We start from the raw sequence: 22,323 nt of genomic DNA, 5'->3' as shown, positions 1-22,323 counted from the left end.
AACTCTACTAAATCTGCTAAAGTGAATTTCTGAGATATCATAATCGGACAGTTCCTGTATACCCATCGGGCTATGATGGACTGGCCCACTGGGGAAGAGACTGAGAAAGGTTCTATTAAGGTTTCTGGTTTGACCTTAAAGTCAATTGCTATATATGAAGTTACAAAGGAAAGAGAAGCTCCTGGATTTAATAAGGCATAAATATGTAAATATTAGATCTGTAATGTACCGGTGACCACATCAGGAGAATTTTCCTGATCTTATCTGGACTGAAGTGCATAAAGCCTATTTGGGCGTTGCCCACTGGTGGCATTGGTAGCGGCACCCTGCTGATTCGGGCAATCGAACTGAGCTAAGGAACGATTATACTAACCCTGAGAACTTGACTAAGGACAATCTCTGATTTTGTGGCCTGGCTTGCCATACCCAAAACAAACATGACTACCAGCTCTGCAGACACCCTAGTGGTTTCTGCAACATTTCTGATAAATGGGATTTCTTCGAGCACTGCTGACACTATCCTGAGATTTAGAGCCTGGTGCCCTATCTTTATTACCATTTCTAAACTTAGGGACTGGAGCACTGGCTAAGGACAGAGCTGGAACTGAAGACTTTGGATAGAACTGGAAATGGTTACCACCCTTTGACTTAGGCATAGTGAAATTGAAGCTACCTATTCTAGCTCTCTTGTTCTCTCTCCTCCTTTCCTTATTCTTCATTTTTTCTATCTGCTGAGCATGGACCATGATCCTGGATATGTCCATCTCCTTAATCAACATCATAGTTCTGCACTCCTTAACCACACTTTATGACACCCCAGACACGAACTTGCTCATTCTGGACCTATTGTCTGCTACTACATGGGGTGCATACCTGGCTAACTAAGTAAACTTGAGGGAATACTCTTTCACACTCATACTACCTTGACTGAGATTGATGAACTCTAACACCTTGACTTCTCCTAGCTCTAAGGGAAATAATCTATCTAGAAATATAGTATCAAACGCTTCCCACTCTATGGGCTCCACATCTGTACCCCTATCTACCTTTCACTGCTTAAACCTTATATGAGCTATGTCTTAGAGCTGGTAGGCAGCTAACTCAGCATTTTTACTGAAAGTCACTCGCATAATATTTGTGACTTTCTGAACTTAATCAAGAAACTCCTGTGGTTCCTCTGCTGACTTAGATCTAGAGAATAGGGGAGGATTCATTCGAGTGAAGTCCCGAATCTTAGCTGTAGCAGTATTGAAAACTAGGTTGGCCTAAACAGCAGTTGGCTGTTCATTCTGAGCTGCTACGGAATTGGCTAGAGTGGTGAACGTAGCTCTGAATTTTGCATGAGAGACATACTCATCCAAGGGATCTGCCTAAATGGGATGAGGTGCTGACTTGTTTCCCATTTTTCTTCCATTGGTCTTTTTGGGAGTCATGTTCTGTAAATAAAAGGAAGAAAAGGATTAGACTGAGATTTTACCTTAAGCTCATGTTCACTCACACGACATGAATACTGAAAGAAGGGAAACTTTTCCTAAAAACGACTCATAGCCTCTTGTCAATAAGAGTGGCATGCTACACACCCATGCACAAGACTCTACTTGATGCGACATTCAGACTTCCTAGGACTTTTTTGAACCTTAGGCTCTAATACCAAGTTTGTAACTCCCCAAGTCTGTACCTCGGATGCTACATAGTTCTTACGATCTCGAGGGACCACAAGCTAACCCATGACTGATATTGTTGTGAGCACTGAATAATAATATTGTAATAATGTGGAAAATAGGATGAGAAGCCATAAGGTTCTCAATTTGAATACTGATAAAGAATAACAACTGTAATAACATTTGGTAAAACATCTGAAATCTAAAATACTGTCTGAACTAGTCTAGTCTGAAAAGCCACTATCTGAACTGTCTGAATGTGGAGTTGATGAGATAAGCTTCCAACTAACTTCGGCTAATGAAATACTAAATCTACTATAATAATAAAATAAAAGAATATCCTCCATAGATGAGGACTCACTACTGACTCTGATATTGCTGACAGAATCTGTCTAAGCGCGGTCAGGAACCTGAGCATCTGAACCTATGACATGAGACATCATAGCAAAAAGAAAAAGTATGCATTAGTACGTGAAATGTACTGGTATGCTAGATGAGTTAAGATTGAATGCAATAGTTCATATGCATGAACAATAACTAACTAAATGGTATAGAGTAACCGAATATGAGAGTACATGGATGATTGAAACTGCTGTAAATACTCAGTATACAATAATGTGCATATATGTATAGAAGTATATACAGTATCTGAGCTTTTACTAAAGCTGAGTACTGATTTTTGATAACTAAGTAATTGAATTACTGATACTGAGTTACTGATACTAGTTGATTGTGTCTGACAGTCCTGATTTTGTAGAACTAAACTAAGTTCTAAACTGAGACTGAAACTGAGATTGTGGAAAGTAATTATCTAACCGACATACCCTAAATAAAAGAATTAGGGTCCAACCTGTACCCCAATTTGAAGGGTGTCAGTACCATGCCACGGGTAAAGACAACTGAAGAGTTACCCTCATCTGGAAGGTACCCTGAATAAAAATAGTGGTACCCTCAACTAGCAGGCTAAAACACCTCATCAACCGTTAATTAGAAGGTTAATGTCTCAACCTACGCAGGGTACATAGTTTTGGAACACAAGGACTGCTTCTAAGGATCACACCCTCTACTTGCAGGTGAGCCCCCGGCCTCAGATTCACTCAGTGTTGAATCCTACTCCCATCTAAAGGACACTGATTATTATACTGGACTGAACTGGACTGGTACTGAGTTTCACTGAGTTCTCTAACTAACTTAGTACTACTAACCGTGACATTTTTGAAACTATTCTGTAACTACTGTAGCTCAAAGTAAACAGCTAGATTTTTGGGTATGGAATACCCCCAAAACTCGATAGCATAAAAAGTAAATCATAGTATGATCTTGAAAAGCATAAAAATGTCCACTTATTCATAATTCATTCATAGAGACATTTTATCAAACACTTGTAGGGCATAAGCTTATACATATGCTAGCATGTCATGATTTTACCATTTAATTCACATGGGCATTCTATCAAACAGTTGAGGAGCACAACTTAATGCATATAATCATGGGTAACATATAAATATTGTAACTACAATACCCAAACTTGCTAATTCAAGGATTATAACATGGGGATTACACAAATCAATATACATGCTATTTTAATTTCATGGAACCTATAATTATTCCTGGATTGAAACTCAATTAATGTCATGAACATGAATACAATCCAATTTTAAGCATGTAATTCATGAATCAATAAGCTTGTAGTTTTTAAAAATGGATTCTTGGACTCTATGGGTGAAAGGAACTCATAGATGAACACTTAACATACCTGAGAAGAAAAGTTCTTAAAGGTTCTTAGACGAATTCTTGAGCTTTATTCTTATTTTCTTGAAAATTAGGGTATGCTAATTGAGAGAGAATGTTTTTAATCTTTAGAAAAGTGAGTAAATAATGATATAATAAGTTATTTAGGGGTTTAATTTTGTGTTTAGGCTGATTAAGGATTTTGCGAATTGACCAAACAACCCCTGATATAAAATCACGAAAACTAAAAATACTGATTTTGCATGCTGGTCCGACGCGGTGAAATCATGCCAGCTCACTGGAAATTGGAAAACTGGAACTGAAAGCTTGGCGCAATGCGGTACAATCGCGGTACCCCACTGTATGTAAATTTAACCCTTGGCGTGACGCGTCATAAACGCGGAGTCACACTGGAAAGTGTCACTTGGGAAATTGGCGGGTGGCGCCAAGCGGTGGGATCGTGATAGCTCACTGGATTTTGACAATTGTCATTTACACCCTCTCTGTGATACGGTGAAATACCAGGTGGTACACTGTTTTACTAAAAATGATATAACTCTTCGCTCGGTTATCGAATTTGGGAAAATTTTATATCGTTGGAAAGTTGAATGGATTTTCTACGCATTGGTAAGCTCTAAACTGAAACATTTTGAGTATTATAAAAATTTTATATAGGAATACTCATATACTGAGAGTAAACTGATCTAGGAAAATATGGGGTATTACATATATGTTTAACGTATACATGTGTATATATTTTATAAAGTAGTATATAACTATACATATAGTGTGTGTATATATTGCAGTATATATATTGTAGTATATGTTTTATTTACAGTAGTACATTATATTGCATGGTACTTATATATGTGTATATATTTTCTATAGAGTTTATATATTTAACTAACGTATAGTCGTATACATTACATGAGTAATTGTGTATATGTTTTTTAAATTCTAATGTAGTATATACTATATATAGTGTATATATATTTTATGTATATGGTTTAACGTATTTAAAATATATATAAGTGGGTATATATAGAGTATATTAGAGAAAAAACTTTTGCATTTTTTTTAAGGTTTTGACCATTTTTGACTGGGTTGACCCAAGTTGGACCAAGTTACGTGTAATGGGCCAGTCCCAGGTTGTTTCTTAAAAAAATACTATTGGTCTTGGTATCGTATCGGCCCGTTAAAATAGGCCCGAAATCGAACCAACCCACAAACCGGTTAAAAAGCATGGGCCAGTTTCGGGTCGACCCGACCCAGCCCCGTTAACTGGCTTAAAGATAACTGACTAAACTGATAATACTATAATATATCCAAAATTATTCAGAAAATACTGAGACTAAGTAAACAACTAAGTTTTCGAGTATTCATAACCCCCAGAACTCGTAACATTAATAGTAGAAATATACTAAAGCTTCAAAGCATAATAAGTAGTCATTGTTCAAAAATCCAACCATTTAGGTATTTCATCAAATACTTGAAATTCATGAACTTAGGCATGGGGATTATTGAAACATTTGGAAATAACATAATCACAACACTAAAACCATACATTGGGGATTTAACATGAAATTTCATGCCTCAAATATGTAAGGGCTACTGTCCAACTAAAATCACTTGCAAACATCATGTATAACTGAAATTCATAAAAGCATTATGATAACTCATTGTAAACATGTAAATTCTTGATTTAAAACATAAAAATAGGTTCTTAGACTCCATGGATGAAAAAGCCGATGGATGAACATCTAACATACTTTAAAGCTTTAATCTTGCAAGAGAATTAACTTTCTTGATAGTCCTTGGGTATTTAAGCTTGAACTTGTGAGTTTTCTTGAAGGAATAGTGATTGAAATTAATGAATTAGGGGAAGAGTGAGGGTTTATTTGAGAATAAAATTGGGGAAAGTGAGTAAATAATGCCCTATCAGTGGTTTAATCCCATGTTTTTACGAATTGGAATGATGAAAAAACTACCCCTCTGAAATTCAAATTCGTAACTGGGACACCGATTAGGCCATCACCGCGACGCTCCAAGGATACCACCTCTAAACCTACCAAATGCGCCACAATTGCGGTGAGGTTCTTGAATTGAAATCTAAACGTGACTCAATCCTTGCCCAAAAAATTCAAAACTTTTCCGAGACATGCAACTTACACCCCAGAACATGAATTAACTTGGAAACCATCATCTCGGGGTCGGAAAGGACACTTTAAAAATTATCGAAGTTAAGAGGCCAAAAATAAAACTAAGTTTTCAACACTTAGCTAAATTTTTTGGTTCTAAGTCTCTTGTACATGCCCTATGGGCTGAACTAAGCTCAAACTAACACGGGGTATCACATTTATTCATTCACATTGAAAAATATCAATATCATGTGCTTAATTAAAATAACAAGTACAACATATTTGATGTACTCCCATAAAGTGAGGTTTGGGGTATGCTCAATTAAAATGCATCATAAAAATTATAAAAGACTATAAAGATGATTCATTCATTTATTCTTTGACTGATTTCTAATATTGTAATGTTATATATTTTTAGGGGCATTAATAGTCAATACTATGAGAAATATACCATTGGTAATATATCTTTCAACCGTGATAAAATATTATAAAATTACTATTAGCAAAGAATCATGTGTTATAACATTAGGATAGTTGTAAAATAGTATATATTTAATTAACATAGTTAAATTAATTAGAAACCGACAAGAAAATATACACAAAAATGGAAACATGCACTAATAATAATAGGAAGAAGATCAAAGTTAATTGAGTAAATTTGTTAATTGTGCTTTCTAATATATTGGTTTGGAGAGTTGTATAATTTAATATTTGCTAAATAAAAGCGAGTTATATATGTGAACATGCATCTTTGTTCAAAATGAAGAAATAAAATAAAGAAGAAGAAAATAATATTAATTGAAATCAAAGTAATACACTAATAAATCTTCAAAATATTTGTAAATCATTCAAACTTCTACGATACACCAAACTACTATGACCATTTTCTTAACGAATCTTTCAAGACAATTGAACTTCCTTCTTCATCTTGATGAACTCGTACAAAACAATGGGAACATCTTTTTGATGAACCTTTGAATAATATTAAAAACATCATCTTTTTTATGGCATCTCTTTTGATTATTAACACATGATTGATGAAAAAGATGAAGAAGTGAATCAAGAAAGGAGAAAAATAACTAAACAACCATACAATAATTAAGAAAATGAAAATTTGCATTCAACAACTCCATAGATGATCGTTATTTATAGATAGGATAATCCAAAAGAATTAGGTAAAAGGGAGTCGGGGAGATATCTTATTTAAGTAGAGAATACAAATAGATAAAAGTTTTTTTGTAACTCATTAGTTTTAATTAGAATAGTAAATATGATTGATCTTTTTTTATTTAATAAATAAATTTATTAATGAAAAGAATGAAGAAAAAAGCCCACAAAAAAGAGAAAAAAGAATATTTGTATAAGTAAATATTTAGACTTTTAAAGTGTACGATAAAAAATATGAATAAGTGGAATAGTAATTTTTTATACATTTATGTTTTAACAATATACGCATGTATTATTTATTTTTGAGCTTTAATAAATAATTTTTAATTTTTTTCTTGGATATTTGACATGATTAAGAGAGTTTTAAGGAGTGATTTTTAATTATTTTTTTGGTACATAAAACATAAATGAGAAAAGTTTAACAACATTGATGATGAAAGTTATTAAACATGACTCTCTTTAATGTTGTGTATAATGTTAAGGCGAATTTTTAATCTTTTAAAATAAAAAATGGCCCAAAAAACCACAAAAAGATAAAGGTGTAAACAACATAAATCCCTTCCTTAATGAAACTAATTACATAATATTTCTTGTGCTATTTCTATCTCCTGATTTTGAAAAAATACATATACATGTCATTGATCCTCATACTGTAAGACCCCACAAAATCCTTAGCTTAATTCAGTCCTTTAAGCTTGCTAAAGGGTCTCAGACTTAGAATATTCTAGCTAAGTATTCAGACTTAGTGTCATTCTAGCCTTCGAAAGTTGGTGATCTTATTTCATGGAATTTACATCCATTATAGGTGGATATTTAGGTTGATTCATAATCAGGAATGTCCGTAGGTATTTTTGGACAAACTTCGTTTGAAGCTCTTTTGGAATCTTAAAACAGTGGATCAACGCGATCTTGGCGCGTCGCGTTGACTATCACGTTGATAAATATTTTTTCTAGCTCCCAGCATCAATTTTCAGTGAGTTGATGTGGACTCGACGCGATGCATTAGTACTCTCAATCAGTTACAAAACTTAGGAAAAACTCAATAGACTCAGTATTCTTCTAGGCTACTTAGTGTACCCAGTTCAGTTCAGTTAAATAGTAATATCAGTAACAGCTCAGTCCAGCCTAGTACAGACTAGAAATAAGTTTAGTGTCTATTCAGTTAGGAGTAGGATTCAACACCGAGTTAACCCAGGGATGGGGGCATTTCTGCCAACAGAGGGTTTGACCCTTAGTAGCAATTCCTGCATTACAGAACTACGCAGCTAGTGTAGGTTGAGATATCTTCCTGCTAGATATTATGAGGTTTAATACTTCTCACCCGAGTTATTCTGCCAGCGAGGGTTGACGAAAGAGCTTCTTTTCAGAGAGGGTTAACTCATAACTTGTCCTTACCTGTGGCATGGTATTGACACCCTTCCAACTTGGGTTACAAGTTGGATCCCAATCAGTTTAGAGAGGGGCATGTCGATTAGATGATTACCTCCCATGATCTCAATTTCAGTCTCAGCCTCAGAATAGAACCCAGTTCAGTTCTACAGATTTAGGACTATCAGATATTGTTACTCAGCTCGGTATGGAACTCAGTATGGTTCCATAATATTTAGGACTGTCAGATACAGTCATTCAGATAATCAGTAATACAGTATTCATCAACTCAGATATCAGTTATCAATATTCAAATTTAGTACTCAATATTTTTCTGATCTTAGTTACAGTCTATGTATTTATGTATGTACTTTTACTCAGTCATACTCATGTTATTTAGTTATTATTGTATATGTATATGAATCCATGCATTTCAGCCTACCTCACTGAGTTTACCTGTACATTCAAAGAACTGACGCATGCTTTTTGTGCTATGATATCTTATATTATAGATTCAAATGCAGGGGCTCCAGAGCAACCTTAGCAGTTTAGACCTTCGACTTTTAGAGTAGTGGTGAGTCTTCATAGTTTGAGGACATGCTTGTTATTTTTAGTATTTTAGTATTATTTTAGGTAGTCGGAGTAAGTTGGGGACTTGTCCCATCAACTCTACAGTTCAGACAGGTTAGAGACTTTTCAGACTAGAGTATTGTTAGACAGTTGTTCTATTTTTCAGTGCTTATATTTTGTTTTGGGTATGTTGATACCACTTCAGATATATTTACAGATTTGAATCGTATGACATATATTTCCGCCTATTTCCGTAATCATTACAGTATTTATTACACATTATTACACCAAGTACTAGTCATGGGTTAGCTTGTGGTCCTTCAAGATTATGAGCACCGTGTAGCATTCGGGGTACAGACTGGGGACATTACAAACTTAGTATCAGAGCCAAAGGTTCAATAGTGTCCTAGGAAGTCTGAAAGCCATATCTATTAAAGTCTTGAGCATGGGTGTGTTGCACGCCACACTTATGGATAGGAGGCTACGAGATATTTTAGTAACAGTTTCCCTTCTTGCAGTATTCATGTCATACAAATAAGCATGAGCTCTAGTTACACTCTCTTTCTAATCCTAGCTTCTCTTTCATTTACATAATATGCCTCTAAAGAGGACTCAGGAAAGAGGAATAGGAGACCAGTCAGCCCCTCAGCCCATTCATCTAGATCCTTTGGCTGAGCATGTCTCTCACGTGGAGTTCAGACAGCCTTCACCACCCTAGCTCATTCTGTGGCAGCCCAGAATGAACATCCAGTTGCAGTTCTAGCCAACTCGATAGCCAATACTACTGCTGCCAAGATTTGGTACTTTACCCGAATGAACCCTCCATCGTTTACCAGGTCTAAGTCAGATAAAAACCCTTAGAAATTTCTTGATCAGGTGTAGAAGGTTACTGATATCACGGGGGTGACTGTTGTTGAGGGCATTGAGTTGGTCACATATCAGTTACAGGATATGGCTCACTTGTGGTTCAAGCAGTGAAAAGTAGAGAGGGTCGCAGATGCAGGGCCTATAGAATTGAAGGAGTTTGCAGTTACTTTTCAGGATAGGTTCATCCCGCTAAAGTTGAGAGAAGCAAAAGTTTTGGAGTTTATAAACCTGAAGCATGGCAATATGACAAAGTAGGAGTATTCTCTTAAGTTTACTCAGTTAGACAGATATTCCCTGCATGTTGTAGCAGATAGAAAATCTAAAATGAGTAAGTTTGTATCAGGGATGTCTAGCAATATGGTCAAAAAGTGCAGGACTGCAATATTGATAAAGGAGATGGACATATCTAGGCTTATGGTCTATGCTCAGTAGATAGAGGAGGCCAAGAATAAAAAGAAGAAGATGGAGAGTAAGAAAGAGAAGACAGGTCATTTTAGTTTTGCTCAGCCTAAGTTAGAGGGTGGGAATCGTTCTCAGTTTTGCCTAAAATCCTTAGTTACATCTCTGTCCTCAACCAGTACTCCAGTGCCATAATTCAAAGATGGTAATAGAGATAGGACATCAGGCCCTAAGCCCCAGGGCAATGTTAGCAGTGTCGGAACCAATCCCCTTTGCCAGAAGTATGGTAGAAACCACCAGGATATCTGTAGAGCTGGCAGCGATGTGTGTTTTGGATGTGGCAAGCTAGGCGATAGATTTAGATAGTGTCCTCAGGTGGGTTCGCAGAGTCAGCATACCCTTCCCCCAGCTCAGTCCAATTGCTCAAATCAGCAGGGTGCCTCTTCCAGTTCTACCAGTGGACAACACTCAAACAGACTCTATGCTCTTTAGTCCCAATAAGATCAGGAAAGTTCTCCTGATGTGGTCACTAGTACGTTACGAGTTTTTGTATATTTATGGTTTGCTAGATCTAGGAGCTTCTTTGTCCTTTGTTACCCCATATATAACAGTTGATTTCAGAGTCAGTCCCAAAATCCTAGCAGAGCCTTTATTGGTCTCTACCCTAATGGTTAAATGTATCGTAGCCCAACGGGTATACAGGAACTTTTCGATTATAATATCTCAGAAAGTCACTTCAGCAGACATAGTTGAATTTGAGATGACTCATTTTAATGCCATTCTCAGCATGGATTGGCTTTATTCCTGCTATGCCTCAGTCGACTACAGAAATAGAGTTGTCTAGTTTCAATTTCCGAATGAACCCATCGTAGAGTGGAGGGGTAGTATTTCAACACTTAGGGATTATCTTGTTTCTTACTTTCGGGCTAGAAAAATGATATCAAAAGGATATGTCTATCATCTCGTTCAAGTCTAGGAATCTAGTTTAGAAACCCCTATCCTTGAATCAGTAGCATTAGTATGTGAATTCCCAGATGTGTTTCCTGAAGTTCTTCTCGGAGTTCCTCCCGAAAGGGAAATTAATTTCGAAATCGATCTTTTCCCAGATACTCAGCCCATATCTATTTTGCCATATAGAATGTATCTAGCAAAACTCAGAGAATTAAAAGAATAGTTAAAGTATCTCCTAGATAAGGGATTTATTAGAACCAACATGTCCCCGCGGGGTACGGTAGTCTTATTCGTGTGTAAGAAAGATGATTCTCTCAAAATGTGTATAGACTACCATCAGTTAAATAAAGTCAAAGTCAAGAACAAGTATCCACTTCCTAGAATTGATGACTTGTTTGACCAACTTCGGGGTGCCAACTATTTCTCTAATATAGACCTCATATCAGGCTATCATCAGTTCAGAGTCAGGGAATGCGACATCCCAAAAACAACTTTCAGAACTGGGTACGGTCACTTTGAATTCTTAGTCATGGCTTTTGGTCTTACCAATGCCTCTGCAGCCTTCATGGACTTGATGGACTGTGTGTTCAAGCAGTACTTGGACATGTTCATCATAGTCTTCATAGATGAAATTCTTATTTACTCCCGTAGTAAACACGATCATGCAGACCATCTCAGAATAGTACTCCAAACTCTCAGAAACCATCAACTATCCGCTAAATTCAGTAAGTGCAAATTTTGGCTAAGGTCAGTAGCATTCCTTGGCTATATCATTTTCAATGATGGCATTAAAGTTGATCCCCAAAAGATTAAGACAGTGAAAAACTAGCCCCGACCCATCTCTCCATTAGATATCAGCAGTTTCTTAGGTTTTGCTAGCTATTACCGACGGTTTTTTGAGGGATTTTCATCTATTACATCCCCTATGTCCAAATTAACTCAGAAGAAAGTCAAATTCTAGTGGTCAGATTCTTATGAGAAGAGTTTCCAAATGTGCACAAAAAAAATATTGAGTTCGAGATTGGAGATTTTACGTATTACTATGAAAGAGGTGAAGAGATTTGGAAAAAAGGGGAAACTCAGCCCTCAATATGTCAATCCTTATCAAATTCTTAGGCGTTTTTTAAAGGTAGCTTACGAGATTAAAATACCTTTAGATCTATCTTCAGTACATCCAGTGTTCTACGTCTCCTTGCTAAAGAAATGTATAGGTGACCCAGCAGTCATAGTCCCTGTAGAGGGCATAGATATTCAGAACAACCTCTCTTACAAAGAGATTCCAGTCGAAATCCTTGACTATCAGATTCCCAGACTGAAGTCCCTCTAGTCAAAGTTCTTTGGCAGAATCAGTCTATTGAGGGAGATACTTGGGAAGCGAAAGCAGACATGTAGACCAAGTGTCCTCACCTCTTCTCCGCTAATCCAGACTCAGCTCAAGGTAATAGTTTTCCTTAAGCTTATTCAGTTTCATTTTCAGATTTCAGTTACAAACTTTGTATCAGTTACCATTGCATGCTCAGTCATATGTTCATAAGTTAGTTCAGTCATGTATTCATGCACCAGATATGCATATCCAGTATGAGAAACTTAGCTTATCAGTAATCCCAACCATGCATTCATAAATCATATTCAGCTATGTACTCATGTATTAGATATGCATATTCAGCATGATTATACAGTGTATCAGTGATTTTAGTCATGAAACCATGTTTTAGTTGTGCACTCCTAGTGTCTAAGTTCAGTCTCTCAGTATTCTCAATCTCAGCAGTGTTATTTGAGAATGAATGTTCCTAAGGAGGAGATAATGTAAGACCCCGCAAAATTCTTAGCTTAATTCAGTCCTTTAAACTTGTTAAGGGGTCCCATTGGAATATTCTAGCTAAGTATTCAGAATTAGTGTCATTCTAGCCTTCAAAAGTTGGCAATCTTATTTCATTGCCTTTACGTCCATTATAGGTGGATATTTAGGTTGATTCATGATCAGGACTGTCCATAGGTATTTTCGAACAAGTTTTAGATTTTTTGAACTTCATTTGAAGCTCCTTTGGAATCTTAAAACAGTAGATCAACACGATCTTGGCGCGCCGCATCAATTATCGCATTGATAAATATTTTTCCCAGCTTCCAACGTCAATTTTCAGTAAGACGATGTAGACTTGATGCGATGCGTTGGCTATCGCGTCGATGGTGCAATTTTCAGTCATTAAAAGACCGCGTCCTTGGCGGTATTTAGGACATTTTTTCTCAACCTTCAGCCCCCAAACAATAAATTTATCACCTTAGAGAGCAATTAAACTCATCTTTTCTAAAAATTGCTCAAGAAAAAACCCTAGAAGATTTAATTTCAAATCAAGAACTCAAGATTCCACCATCAATTTTCAGAAATTCCTTAACTAAGGTATGTGAAGTATTCAAGGGTTCCTTCCACCCTTGGAGTGCAAGAAATCTTTTTAAACTTCAAGTATGATTGATTTTATGATTTCCATATTGGTTTTGATAATATTCATTGTTTAAAATGACTAATTGGGTTTCAAATCGATGTTTTATGATAAGTTTCATGTGGGGTTAATTGATTTGTATGTGTTATCATGTGAAATCATACTAAGTCTTTCAAATTATGAATTTGGTATTTGGAATTATCTGCTCACATGTTAATTAGTATTATGTGCGTATTTTATGTGATTGATAAATTGAGCAAGTGAGTTAAATAGTGAAAGTATGTCATGTTAGCATGAATTCAAGTTCATGACATGCAAGTGTTTGTTAAAATGCCCCAATGAATGAAGAATGATCAAATGATTAGTTTACATGTTTCAAGTTTATGTCATGTCTCTTATTTTATGCTATTGAGTCCTGGGGGTACTTGTATCCAATAATTTAATAGATTATTTAGAGCTATGGCCAGTCATAAAATAGTAATAGTTACATCACTATCAATAGTACTTTCAGTCAGTTATAGAACTCAGAAAAAACTCAATAGACTCAGTATTCTTCCAGTCTAGTTCAGTACTTAGTCCAAACCTCGGTAAACTCAGTCAGATAATAGAATTCATTAGTTTCCACTAGTACACAGAACTTAGTGTACCCAGTTCAGTTCAGTTAAACAGTGATATCAGTAACAGCTAAGTCCATCCTAGTACAGATTAGAAATTAGATGAGAGTAGGATTCAACACTGAGTTAACCCAGGGATGGGGGCATTCCTACCAGCAGAGGGTTTGACCCTTAGTAGCAATCCCTGCGTTACAGAACTATGTAGACAGTGTAGGTTGAGATATCTTCCTACTAGATATTATGAGGGTTGATACTTCTCACCCGAGTTATCCTACCAACGAGGGTTGATGAAACAGCTTCCTATCAGAGAGGGTTAACTCACAGCTTGTCCTTACCCGTGGCACGTATTGACACCCTTCCAACTGGAGTTATAGGTTAGACCCAAATCAGTTTAAAGAGGGGGTATATCAGTTAGATGATTACCTCCCACAGTCTCAGTTTTAGTCTCAGTCCCAGAATAGAACTCAGTTCAGTTCTACAAATTCAGGACAATCAGATATAGTCACTCAGTTCAGTACAGAACTTAGTATGGTTCCACAGTATTCAGTACTATCAGATACATCCATTCAGATAATCAGTAATATAGTATTCGTAAACTCATATATCAGTTACCAGTATTCAGATTCAGTACTTAGTATTATCACGATCTCTGTTATAGTCTACGTATTCATGCATGTACTCTTACTCAGTCATACTCATGTTATTTAGTTATTATTGTATATGCATATTAACCCATACATTTCAGCCTGCCTCGCTGAGCATACCCGTACATTCAAAGTACTGATGTATGCTTTTTGTACTATGATGTCTTATATCATAGGTTCAGACGCACGGGCTCTAGAGCACCCTTAGCAGTTCAGACCTTCAGCTTTCAGAGTAGTGGTGAGTCCTCATAGTTCGAGGACATTCTTGTTATTTTCAGTAATTTACTATTATTTTTCGTAGTCAAAGTTAGTTGGGGATTTGTTCCATCACCTCCACAGTTCAGAGAGTTTAGAGGCTTTTTAGACTAGAGTATTGTCAGACAGTTGATCAATTTTTTAGTGCTTATATTCAGTTTTGGGTATGCTGATACTGCATTCAGATTTATTTACAGATTTGAACCTTATGGCATATGTTTTTGTCTATTTCCGCAACCATTACAGTATTTATTACACAGTTATTGTAATAGGTACCAGTCATGGGTTAGCTTGTGGTCCTTTGAAATTGTGAGCACCGTGTAGTATTCAGGGTACAGACTCGGGGCGTTACACATATGTTGCTCCAATGTATGATGAAACCGTTTGGCCTATATTTATGGAAACAAAATATCAGCTATCCTTATTCAATTGTTTAATTTAAGGCGTTAATAGATGTTGTGATTTATTGAATGCTTAAAAGTAGTAACTGATATTCCAATTCAAAAATATCACCACAATATATATTTTTTTTGAAATTTCTATTTGTAATACAAACTGGAAAAAACCCAGTTGTCAATATCTGTATGACCTTAAATACTATTGTATGAGATTGTATAATACATTACCATTATGTATAATAGTTAGACATCGTTATAAAATACAAACAGCAAATATGAAATTTATACTCCAACAACAAATATATATCGATTTTGGTCATGGCGGGGAAGAGAATATCTTCATAAATCAATTTGGAGTATAGGGGAATCGACTTCGACTGCGAACGAACGACCGTTTTTGGCTTCTACCACAACTCTGGCACTGTATTTGGTGACGAAGCTGTTGCCAGAAGGTTAGATGGAGATGGTGGCAGGGATGCCGGAGTTCAAATTTGAATCATCACCAGCACCAAAGAAAAATTCAAATCTAAATTTGATTCAGCAAAGTTGAAAAAAAGAAATTAAAGTTTAATAAAGAAGGTGAACTTTGTTTAGTTAATGGTCGATAAATGAAAAATTGAAAATTCCTCAGATCATGTTAGCTTGATAGTAGGCATAAATAAAGGAGCAGAGATATGGAGCAAAAATCGGTGCACCAAAAAAGGAGCAAATAATAGCATTTTGATATGTATGAGGGGGATGAGAGAGAAAGAGTAAATTTAAGTGATTTAAGTAATTACTTTGGGATTTTTGCAATTACTTTTCTAATATGGGATTTTATGTAATAAGGTAAAATTACCTTGTGTATATAAGTAAATTTTAGATAGATAAATGACAATAGAGGTTTCTAAGACATGCCACATAAAATGGGCTAAAATCCTCCTTTATATATATATATATATATATATATATATATATATGTATTGATTGATTGATTGAACTATTGCCTCGTTCCACATATATTCTTTAGGAATTAAATTATGTAACATAAAATTTTGGAGTACTTTCAAAATTTAATAAGGTGTTCAGGAATTGATAGCCAATTAGGGATATAATGTATATATAAGGTTTATGTGCTTTTTATTTTAAAATAGATTATTCCCTACCAACATACGAGATAACTTCTGAATATTATAATATAAAAATATAAATTGAAGCCCCGCAAAAAAGTTGTTTAATGTTTTAAGCCCTATGAAAACCTAGGGTCCGGGGCATATTTGTTATGCTTTACGGCATAACTTATGTTGATATTATAATATGAAAATATAAACTAATGTCGTGAAGAAATTTTTGTTATTTCGACATCAAAGGTATCTTCCTTCACTTAATTTTTACTTAAAGCATTGAAGACAAAATTAAAGGCCATCAGATCAGATTGAGCATAAAAACTAAAGAACATCTCAAAATAGAGACATATGAGTGGATGACAAGAAGGAATCATATCAATTGGTAGGCAGATCCTAAATTAAAGGTCCAAATTTAAATGACTTTTGGAAATTGTCAACAAACAAAGAAAAATACGGTCGAACTCAATATTTGCGACTGTGAGATATTGGAAGCTTCTTTGAATCTTTTGAGTCTTATTTTTGAGCAATTTTGATGGTAACTTTAAAACTTTATTGTAAGGAAAAGAATTAACTCCCTAATTGATATTTTTTCCATTGATTTATTAATTATTTTATCGTTTATAACACATATAAGCATGAAAATTGAAACTTGGGGCCTAAAATTATGAATTCGTACTTTAGTGATTTGAGAATCAATTCGAACTTGATTTTTTTTACAAAAAATCAAATTTAAATTTCTTGACTTATGGGTAAAGTAAACTGAAAAAAAAAATATTTTGATCTTGGAGACTTGGGGTTTATATTTTTGTGCCTAAAGATAGAAGTACAACAATATGGATATTGATAGACTTGTATACTCATGTAAGTTGCAGTTTTTTTTTATGTAGATAGCATTGGCAGACCAAATTGATTTTCAGTCCGAGATGATACTCCTTCAAGAGCGTGGGTGAGTTACTTGGGGTTCAAACGATGTCTGACTCCGTTTGTCCTTGCTTGTCTATCTTTACGTTTTAGACAAAGTTGTAGTTCCTAGTTATTTGTATTTACTTAGATGATTTTGTACTGGTGACACTAGATATTGGGCTTATTTTGTTATTTTCGTACATATATTGGCATTTTTAATTACTTTAAGACTTTTACGTTGTTTTTATTACTTTCACATTTTGACTTGATATTTATTTGAGGTGAAGGGTTAGCTCACCTATCGGTAGATTCATAAAAGTGTCATCAAGACATTAGATTTTGAATCTTGACAAATTGATGCATTTATATATCTTTCTATAACTATGAGTCTGATATAGATTTGCTCATACAGGAAGATATTGAAATAAGATCATAATATTAATGTGTTTATCATAACAGATATTGTCATATTTATTTAAATATACAACATTCATCTAATCGACATAAGGGTTTGATCCATCTCTCTCTCTCCCTCTCTCTCTCTCTCTCTCTCTATATATATATATGTTACTATCGTATCATGCTAGTTTACATGACTATCATATTATACAAAAAATAACAATAGTTTATAAAATAAGCTTGTACTTAGCATAATATTGACAATATTATATGCCGATAAGGAAACTCCATAAAAAATGGAGATAAAGCATACGTAGCCCAATTAAACGAAGGATTCATAACGAGACAGAATGAATCACATTTACCAAAGTCTTTCTACACCCACGATCTATAAAAATAAAGGTGATATCAACTGATAGCAAATTTATTCGAGCGATGCTGTGGCTGACTTGTTCACAAGTCTCGATCAGTATAACTTTTAATAAGATGTTGCACAAAATTTGAAAGCAAAAATTCAAGTATTTAGATTGATATACTCATGGAGGGAGTTAATACGTATTACCTTCTTTCTCCCTTATAAGGTTTTATCTCACTATGTTTTTCTAGTAAGATTTTAATGACATAATCAAAATATGTGTTATTAGCTATGTGCACTCATTTTCCTTCAGTAGAATTTTTTTCACTAGATTTTTTTCTAATAAGGTTTTAACAAAGCACATTATACATCAATACGTTCAAGAGTTGGTGTCATAATTATAGTGAATTACTACTTTATTTTCTTAGAGATAAGTTAGTAGGGATGACTAGTAGGGTAGGGCGGGGCGGAGTAAACACGTATATACTCTAACTAGCCCTGTCCCATCCCACCCCATATAGACCTCACTACATAAGTGTAGTGACCCTCTAGGTCATTTTATTGATTTTCATGTACTTTTAGCATTTTGATTTCTTCCACAGTGGCTATAGGTCATTTATGACTTACATGGACTATTGGTTTGGTACTTGGTAGTTTGTTTGTGTTTTAAGCCAATTTCTCAATTTTGGAGCTTTTGAAGTAGAGAAATTGGTCTTCAGCCAAAATTTCTAGTAAACAATCTTCGATGAAAATTTTGATAGTTTCATTAGATCAGGAACTTGGATTTTAGATGAAAGGGACCTTTGGTGCAGGTCCTAAGGCTTTCTATCTTGATTTGGATTTTTAGGTAGAGTTTGGTTAAAACAAAAAAATGGGTGCAGGATCCATTTTTTGATGAAAAAGGCTTAGTCGGGAATTTTATTAATTCAATTGAGTATGGAATGTCATTTCTACTAGGGTAACCTATTTGTTTTGCGTGCATGATATTCTGTACAAATCCCAAACACCCGGTCAAAGTTTTTAATCTTGGATAAAAATGTTGGTATTTTCCATCTAGTGTAACCGCTAAAGCGCTCCTTTTACTACTTAGGTAAAGTTGCTTTAGTGGTAATTAATAACGTCAGCATCAGCCGCTTAGGCGACCCTTTTTATGTTTATCCAAGATGCCCTAGCGGCTAAGGGGCCACTTTAGCGAAGCCTAACCACAATGACAATAACTGCTTTAGCGGCCTATGATGGTGCCTATATAAGCCCTTCTTCATGATATAAAACCCTATTTTCCTGACATAAGCTCATAAGTTCCCAGCTCCAAAACATGATTAGTCTTTTAGTTTGTTGCTTGAAACTTATTTAAATTTTGGGGATGATTTTTGAATGTTTTAAAGCTCGTATGGTGCTTAATTTTAGAGCATGTGATACTTGAGCTGAGAGAGACGTAATGAAAGATCCAATTTTTGATTCTATAGATGGTCCCTCGGGCTTATTTTCTACCTAATTTTTAGCCAGAGTTGATTATTACAATATAGATATTCTATTACTTATTTTGACATATAGATTGCATTTCTGATAGCACGGCGAATTTTCTGAGGTCAAATTAAGGGAACGAGCAACTCGCAGACGATTTAAGGCTGTTGTTCAGCTCTAAGTAGGATAAGGTGTACTTCCTTCTAGATTTTCCTCTACGAGATTACATATTGTATAAATTGCATGTAGGAATAAGGGTTTTTAGGATTGATATTAAGTTTATCTCCTATTTTGCCATTCCTAGCCTTTAGAAGCCTTAGACTAGAATTATGCTCCAAAATCTTTAGTTTTAGTAGTCTTTTCTCCCTTCATGGCATGGCTTAGTATGTATAGTATCCTTGGAGTTAGAATTAGACCTTAGTTTGAGGTAGACATTTGTCTTATAATAGGTTTCTTTTTAGGTGTGATGATTAGCATGGCCTTTTCATAAAGTAACTACTCTAGAATAGTACTCTTTTCATAGCACGTGGACCTCTTCTTTATTATTGAGTGATCTACTTAGAATTGACCATTAACTTGCTCACTCACCGTATTTATGCAACACTCCAAAAATATCTAAGATCATACCTCAGACATAGAGCAAAAAACAACAAAAAAAATTGATTTTCTTCATAAAATGATATGGACCACTAGTCGTAGTCAGTACCAATGACTCATTGGGTGATCCATTCTTAGTGTCAAACTAAATGTTCTACAAAATGACATTTTTACTCATTGACCATGACTCACAAACTACAAGTCTTTAGGCCAGACCACAAGTTGTTAGATAAATCCTCCTTTGGGTCGTAGCGAATCATTGGCAAACTCAATGAGTTATTGTGTACTATTCATATAAATCCTCCTTCGAGTCCTAGTGACTCATTGGATAACTCAATGAACCATAGTGTACTATTCATTCTCAAAGCCTACAAACCAATCCAGTATACACAAGTCATAGGGTGACTTATTAGTTTAGGTAACAATTTATACCCTAATCTGTGATGACTGAATCCAGAAAGACCAGTTATATTTTAGTAGGGATATTTTTGTAATTTCCTAAATCTCTAGACCTACAGTACGTTGTTTAAGGTTCCTTTAAGGGAAGAACTAAGGGGTCTTAACATAGAAATCCCTCATTCAATTCTCTGCAACCTTTCAAACAAAGTTTAAAAGGCTATTTATTATTTCAAAAGCTAAACTAGGGTTCTTCTTCAAATTCTCAAAGAATTCAATTATGGCTCTAGATCCACTCCAAGTATAATATAAGTGGGTATTCAGTAAGGTCCTCCTTCCACCCTCATGCCCAAATTTGGTTTTAAAGTTTAGTTTTCTATAATTCCATGAATTAGGGCAAGGCCCAAAATATCCAAAATTATGTTTCTTTCAGTATCTATGCTCTAGAATATCTTTATGATTATAAATATCATTTTTATGCATAATTTCAAATATGTTCTTCATAAATATTTGTCATGTCATGAATAAACGATCCTAGGTTTTTTATGAAATTAACATTAAACAATCTAATTGAGGAATACTTTGAGATAAATCTTCAGCACACCATGATTTCATGACTTCTACAAGATAGTGTAATGCACACAACTAGTTCCACAATTTCAATCAAATTCAATAATTAGTAAATTGAATTAGTTCATGTGATTTCCTTAGACTGCAGTATAATTATGAGCATATGTGTATGGTTATGGGAGTATTACTTTGTACCACGAGGACACAAGTTCAGTAAAATCTAAGTCCAAAATAATATGCCACCATAAGATAAGGGGTATCATTAGTTTAAAGTATCTCCCTTTCCTAAATAGGCTCATGAGTAAATTCACAGTAGCCATAGTTATTATTCTTGGCAAGGTATAGAACACCCTCCCAATTAGGATACAATTTAGATTCGATATTGCTTACATAGTCTATGTTGGTTATGAAAAACTCCCACGATTTCAGTATCAGCTGAATTATACTTGGCCATGTATTACTTTATGACTTATGGTTTTGTTTTGCTCCAGATGTATGATGACCTATGATTCATTGTACTACAGTTTAGTTCATCTTGAATTAAGTAGTTTTAGCATGATTAATTTTAATATATATATATTGCATATCTCGTATGCTCAGTACTTCAAAGTAATAATTGCATACTTCCTCTTTGCACTGTATCATTTTATAATATATTTTTGGGAACTTAGCATAGTCCCGTGGTTAGTCTCTTTAGTTCCACCTAAGAAAATGTCAGTGTGAATCCTCATTATCCAAGGATAACAGTTCATGATTTATTTTATTTTAGTATTTCTAGTTTTAGACATTTAGAGTTAGTTGAAGACTTGTCCCAACAACTTCTCAGCTAGTAAAGGCTTTCAAACCTAAAGATAGATATTTCACCTATTCCAGTATTTGTGTTTATCTAGACTTGAAATTTATTTTAGATATTTTATTAAAATAGTTTAGCTTCTCTATAGATATTTCGTTGTTTTAAGAGTTATTAGTATTATTCCATGTCATAGGTTAGCTAATGGTAACTTGTATCTCTAAACATATCTAGGGTGTATACTTGGTCATGACAAACTTAGCATAGAGCATTAGGTTTAAAGTATCCTGGAGTGTCTAAAAATTGCATTAAGTTGCATTGTTTATGGGTGTGAAGCCATACTTATGAGAGAGAGACTATGAAATATTCTAGGAACATCTCACTTCTCTTATGTTCATATTATGCAATAGTGTTTAAACTCTATTTATTCTTATAACTCATGCTCTATGCATTTACAGATATACCTCTCAAAATATCTAATAGACGAAGGAACAGAAATGGTAATTTGCAAGCCACCAACTCCAACAGATCCCCTAAATGAA

This window comes from Capsicum annuum, chromosome 4 (assembly GCF_002878395.1).
Source record: "Capsicum annuum cultivar UCD-10X-F1 chromosome 4, UCD10Xv1.1, whole genome shotgun sequence".
Taxonomy (NCBI): domain Eukaryota; kingdom Viridiplantae; phylum Streptophyta; class Magnoliopsida; order Solanales; family Solanaceae; genus Capsicum; species Capsicum annuum.
This window is presented reverse-complemented; position numbering follows the sequence as displayed.